Below are 7,044 nucleotides of genomic sequence, written 5' to 3'. Positions count from 1 at the left end.
TCCTATAATGTTTCTATAATACTAATATCCATGTAAAGCTATATTTTCCTACCTTCGTGAATTTTGATAATAATAAATATCAATTTAAATCCACTATAAATCCTATTTTTTATATCAATAACTAAAATGACATGAGGTTCTTTCTCATGCTTCTTCTAACTACTAACATTTGTAGTTTTTATAAATAGTACATATAGATAGAACACCAATATAAATATTGGTCTTAATAAATAATCTTTAATACTCAATCATGAATAAAATATTAAATCAACAAAGATAATTACCTCCAAGTCTTACTAAGACTCTATCTCTACCACTAACATTCTAATTTTCTATTTCTCAAAGGATATTTATACTACTAACTATATATTGTGATTTAAAGCATTCTAAATTCATATTTTTATCCTAAAATAACAAATGAGTCAATTTGATGACTCATATAGCGTCTATGAAGCTTCTAAGAAGCTTCTCTAGAAGATATTATGAAATTAATCTACTTTTATTTACTTCTACTTATTCATATCATCTACGGAACAATTACAATAAATATATGTCCGTGACATTACCCCTCCTTCTAAGAATGAGTTCCACGAGGAGTAATGATCTTATATCAAAGAAGTCTAAGATGTGGTGAATTGTATTTGCCACATACTTTGATTTTTATTCTCTTCAAAGATGATTGATAGGACCTCTCAACCATCAGTAGTGTCCCATACTAGGGTGGAAAGACCACCCAATTATTTGATCATTGTTGAGACCCTCATAACTTCCTTCGAATAAAACATTTGGAACATCGTCAGGAGTTGTTCTCACTTCTAGTAAAATCATCAAACATCGGGAGTCCCTTCCAAGGTCATGATATCAAATGCATTGTATCTCAACATCTATTTGAGGATAACATGTTCTTGAAGATCTTCATCTTCATTGCATAATCTTGAAGGTTGTAAAAATCGTGCTATCTTATCTAATAGGTCAGCAAACGAAGGCTCTTGAGTCAAATTTCTTAGTTGTTGGTTCTCCATCTCCTCAATGTTACAAATACAAAGAAGCTACAAACAAGGATTGAAAGTAGAATGTTATCTTGCCTAGATCTAATTTCTTTATAAAGAAGGTTTTATCTTGATTTTCATAGATGTCATCGATGAAAAGCTCCCATTGTCTTTGTTGCACTTACAAGATTCTTTACTGGCTTCCATGTGTGTTCACTCATATCATATCTATGCCAATGGACAAGATATTCTAATTTATTTTGATGTAGCCTTGAATCTAGGACTTCTTTGATTTCAAATTCTTCATTATTATCCATTTCTATAGGAGGAAGTGGAGCTTATTTTTTTCTTGGTATGTCCATTGTCTTGTATGGTTCAAAAAGAGACACATAGAATATTGGATAGATTTTCATTAACTCCGGTCGGTATAAATAATATGCAACTGAATTGATTTGTACAGTAATAGAAAATGGTCCAAGCCTTTGATAGTCCAACTTGTCACAAAGATGGATGGTCTTGATATTGCAATAAAGTAACCATATCTTGTCACCCATGTAGAATGGTGGTTATTCCTTTTGATAGACATTCACATTGATCTTTTGTTGTTCTTCAACTTCTTTTAATTGCGCCTTCATTATTACATGTAGCTCTGAAAAATGAATTGTCAAATCTTTCTTTGCAAGATTATCAGCTTTTGAAAAGGCAAAAGTATCACATTGTGGATGATAACCATAATTGGCAAAGAAAGGTATTTGTTTTGTAGAACAATGTACCATGTTATTATAAGCAAACTTTGTCAATGGCAAAAGCATTGTCCAATCATCTTGTTGGTAATTAATGGTATATCTTAAATACTACTCCAAAACTAGATTAACACGCTCCATTTGTCCATCAGTTTGAGGATGGAATACTGAAGATAGTTTTATATCTACTTTTAGAATCTTGAAAAGACTCCATCAAAATCTTGATACAAATTGAGTTCTCCTATCTGATATAATATCCTTGGGTAATCCATGATAGTGATAGATATTGTCAAGAAAGAGCTTAGCTGCTTCTTCACCTATGATAGATTTTGTACATGGTACAAAATGTATCATCTTGGTAAAATGATCTACTAGCACAAATATAGAATCATAAGAACTTGAGATTAAAAGATCCGTGATGAAATCCATAGAAAGAAAAGACCATAGTTGATTTAAAATGAGTAATGGTTTAAGAAGTCTATAAGGTCGATGACAAGGAGTTTTTGATCTTAAGCAAACATTACAAGATTGTACAAACTCTTTGACTGCCTTCCACATTTGGTGCCATCAAAAATCCCTGGATATTAGTTACAAAGTTTTATTGTATCCAAAATGTCTTACTGTTGAAAAGTCATGATAAGCTTGAAAAACTTGTAATCGAGCTTTACCTTCTGGAACATATAGGCATCCCTCAAAATATAATAGATTGTTCTTGAATTCAAACTTGGAAGTATCATGAGACTTTGAAAGTTTTTCTTAATATCATGAATAAGAAGATCAAAAGACATACTTGACTGAACTTGCATAATGAAAGTTGAATCAACAGTTAGTATTAATTTCATAGCTCGAAGATGAAGATGCTCTAGCTTCAAGAGAATTATCTAAATGTTGATCAAAAGTAGCATCTCCTTTTTTTGGTGCAAGGTAAGATCGTCTAGAGAATGCATCTGACAAACCTTATTATTTTTTTAGTCGATAAGTGATCTAAAATTCAAATCTTCACAAAGACATATTCCAATGAGCTTGGCAACGATTCAAAACACGTACTGACATAAAATATTCAAGGTTCTTGTAATCCGTATATACTGTCACTAGACTAGAAGCACCTTCTAGATAATGGCGCCATTCTTGAAACAAATCCACAATTGCAAGAAGTTCTTTGTCGTGGATCTTGTAGTTGATTTTGGCTACTGAAAATTTTTTGGAATGAAAAGCTATTGGGAGAAGTTTATCATCTATTTTCATTTGTAACAATACGACACCTAAAGCAAAGTGTGATGCATCTATTTTTATAAAAAAATAGCTAAGAAAAATTGACACAATACAAGATTGGTGCAAAAACAAAAGCTATCTTCAAAGCTTCAAATGTTACTTCTGCTTCTTGATTCTATTGAAGTTTATCTTTACAAGTCAAACATGTAAGTGGAGTTGCAACTTAAGAGAAAACTTTGATAAAGATCTGATAGTAGTTGACAAATCTCAAAAAACATTGAACATCTCTTACTATTTTTAGAATCTTTGAATCTATAATAGCTTAAACTTTCTTAGAATCCATCATATGTCCATCATTTGAAATGATATATCCTAAAAAGTCGAATTGAGTAGTGTGAAATACACACTTTTCTATCTTGGCATAGAGTCCCTTATCTCTTAGTTTTTGTAACATCCAATGAATATGAAGTTCAGGTTCTTTTATATTCTTAGAATAGATTAAGATGTCATCTAGATAATAGATAATAAAATCATCTAAAAACTCCTCAAAGACATCATTCATTAAATGTTGGAATGCTGTTGGTGCATTTGTAAGTCCAAAAGGCATGACGTTGTATTCAAAATTTCTATACATTGTTCAAAACACAGTCTTCCATTCATTTCTTTCTTTGATGCGTATTAGATTATATACTCCTCGTAGATCTATTTTTGTATAGATCTTAGCTTGATTCAATTGATCAAGGAGTCCAGATATCAAAAGTAGTGGGTACCTATTTTGATAGTGATTTTGTTGAGTCCTCGATAATCGATACATATCCACAATGATTTATCTTTTTTCTTTACAAATAAAATTGGAGCTCCTGCTGGAGATTTGGAATAGCGTATGAAGTTCTTAGCCAAATTCTCTTCAATATACTCCTTGAGTTCAGCCAACTCATTTTGTGATAAATTGTAGATTGGTCCAAATGGCGGTTAAGTTCTTTCTTAAAGGTCAATTGAGCAGGCATAGGAACGATGTTCCAAAAGAGTATCCACATTCTTCTTCTCAAATACATCTTTAAAATCTTAATATTGGCTTGGAATGCCACTTGAAGTCTTCCATTAGTAGAAATAGGTATGGCATAAATGACACAAGGTGATCCTTCTTTTGCAGCATGCAAAAAAGCTCTTGTACCTACAAATATAGGTTTAATTATATTAGACTTATAACTTTCTACTTGATTAACTACACTCTTAGTTATACTTTCAAAAAAGTCAAGACTATGAGAAGTCCAATCTATTTTAGGATTATATTTTTTTAGCCATGATAAACCTAAAATGATTGGATTAGAAAGAGATCTAATGATATTAAATATTACAAAGCTACTATGACCATTAGTTACTACTTCTATAGGAAGGATTTCATGAGTACGATCTCCTAAAGACAATGGACGACCATCTATGACTTCTACATGAACAGGTTTAGTTTTCTTCACTAAAAATATGCTATGTCTTTTAGTAAATTCTTCATCTAAGAAACATGTTGAGGCTCCTAAATCTAGCAAGGCAGAAGCTTTGTGATATTTAGGTCCTAGAATAACATTTATCATAAAACATGGAGAGGGTTTTGAGGAGAGGATAGGACCTTCACTAGGCATTGTACAAGGTTCCAACCGCACGGTCCTTATTGTAGCTGGACAAATTCGTTTTCCAACATGCAATCTTCTTTGATCGTCGTACTCCTTATTTTATGGTTGCATCGCTTCTTTGGACAATGTTGAGAATTGTAATTAGGTTCTTCACAATATAAGCACAATCTTTCTTGACGACGACGACGAGTCTTTTCTTGCTTAGTAAGAAGTTTGAAACGTACTGCATCAATTTGCATATCTTCTACTTTTGAATGTATGTGTTGAAGAGGTGTTGGTATTGCCATTGAATTATAGTAACGTTGAGGTCCACATATACAATTTTCATATTAAAATTTAAAAAGATAATTATTGCATTTCACAGCAAAGTCAATTGCTTGATTCAATGTTTGAGGATCAGGTAAGTTGAGCATTAATTTTTTTACCTCATATTACAATCCATAGAGAAATTGGCTAACAAGTGCAACATCATCCCACTTGATATAAGTTGCAAGTTTTCAAAACTGTGAAGCATATAACATTACTAATTGATTGCCTTGTTGCAAAATATGGATCTTATTGGTTGAAACACGAATTGCATCATGTTCTCCTTACATGAATCAAAACTCCTCCAAAAAAGCCCCCAGATTATCCAATATTAGATTTCCTCATTTGAAAAAAGATGAAAACCAAGATAATACTGAACTTGAAAGAAGAATACCAATGAATCTAACTTGCGATCCTAGAGATGGATAGCTTTGGGGTTGAAGTTCAATCAGAAGTTGTACTTGATTGATAAATCCTCTAAACTTTGATCTAATGCCATCAAACTTCTTGGATAGGGTAATTCTTGGTTCTCTAATACTGGAAGGATGTTCTACCATAGGAGAAAGGACATGATTTGGTGCAGATGTTGAAGTGGCTCCAATCATTTCTATATCTTCACTTCTTTCTAATCTTGTTGCTTCTTGTGGTGGTAAATTTAGTTGATGCATTACAAGCATTAATTCCCTCAATTGCTCTTGCATTTGTACCATTGTACTCTTCATTTCTACAAGTTCCGCCATCATAACACTTAGAAAAGTGAAGATGTCTAATATCGCTCAAGACAAATAGAAGAGAGGATTTGAGAACAAAGAAAATACTAAGGACAATATCAATTTAGAAGAGGGTAATCCGTAACTTCTAATATGCTTATGTCTTATCAAGAGAAAGGGGTAATCCACTCTTAATCAAGATAACACAAAGCTCTGATATTGTAAGTATACTCTTGTCAATTTGTCAAGGACAAGAATATGATAAAAACAAATAAACAAGTGAGACTTCTTTCAAAAAAAGATTACAAAATAGAAATAACTTGATATGTATATTAAGAAAGAAACTGGAATGGCTATTGCTAAAAGCCAAGAAAATTAGAGATCCTTGAAACTAAACTGGAAGCAAGAAAGGAGTTGACAGGAGTGAAGAAGGCTTCACTCTTGTCTCTATATATACTATCTAACTAGGGGCTATATGGCGATGTTCTACAGGACCTCCAATATGTGTTGACTTTGTAAGACATATGCCTTGACTTACACAACAAGTTTTTCTATATGTGGGCCACATAGTTAGCTTGGTCTTCAAGCTAACAATATGTATGGCACATGGCCAACTTGTTAACCGCGTTTCTAATCCAAAAAGTCAACTAAAGACACCTATAAAGTCAAAGCAATGTCTATGAAGCTTCTAAGAAGCTTTCGTAGTAAATATTATAGAATTAACTTATTTTTACCTACTTTTACTACTTCTACCTATTTATACATGTAATTATTGGCTTATATGCATATGTCCATGACAACAAGTCATTCACCATTTTTTCTTAATATCAATCAGCATCCAATTACATTAATAACTCTCCATCATTCCATCAACATCAACAACCCAACAATAGAGGAATTTATACAATGGCTTACAATGGCCTTATAAAAGGCACGACACCACCTCTTTATTGCACAAATCAGTAGAAGCAGTATATGGATAACCACCAACAATACAAGACCTTGTGGAAGGGTGATTAGGTATTACTCTTCAACACCAACTTACGACTTGGTACATCAATCCAAATCCGTAAATACTTTCCGTATTTTTGTAATGATTTCTGATATTGCATACCACCTCAAGCTTCTGTCACATATTTGGGTCCATCCAATCTTCCATATTTTGCAACTAAAAGAATTTCATATTGAGCCAAAGTGCTTTCCGGATCGACATTAACTACTACCACCACCAATTGTAATTGATGACCAAAAAGAATATGAAGTGGATAACATTTTGGAGCATCACTACCTTTACCGTAGAAGTGGATGTCGACAACTTCAGTACAAAGTTCTTTGGAAAGGTTATTCCATCCACAATGCAACGTAGGAACCTACACAAAACCTCATCCATTGCTAAAAGACAATCTAGAGATACCATTGAGCAAAATGACGACATTCCACATTAATGGAGGAAAAT

This window comes from Physcomitrium patens, chromosome 18 (genome assembly GCF_059467195.1).
Source record: "Physcomitrium patens ecotype Gransden chromosome 18, ASM5946719v1, whole genome shotgun sequence".
Taxonomy (NCBI): domain Eukaryota; kingdom Viridiplantae; phylum Streptophyta; class Bryopsida; order Funariales; family Funariaceae; genus Physcomitrium; species Physcomitrium patens.
Note: the sequence above shows the minus strand (reverse complement) of the source record.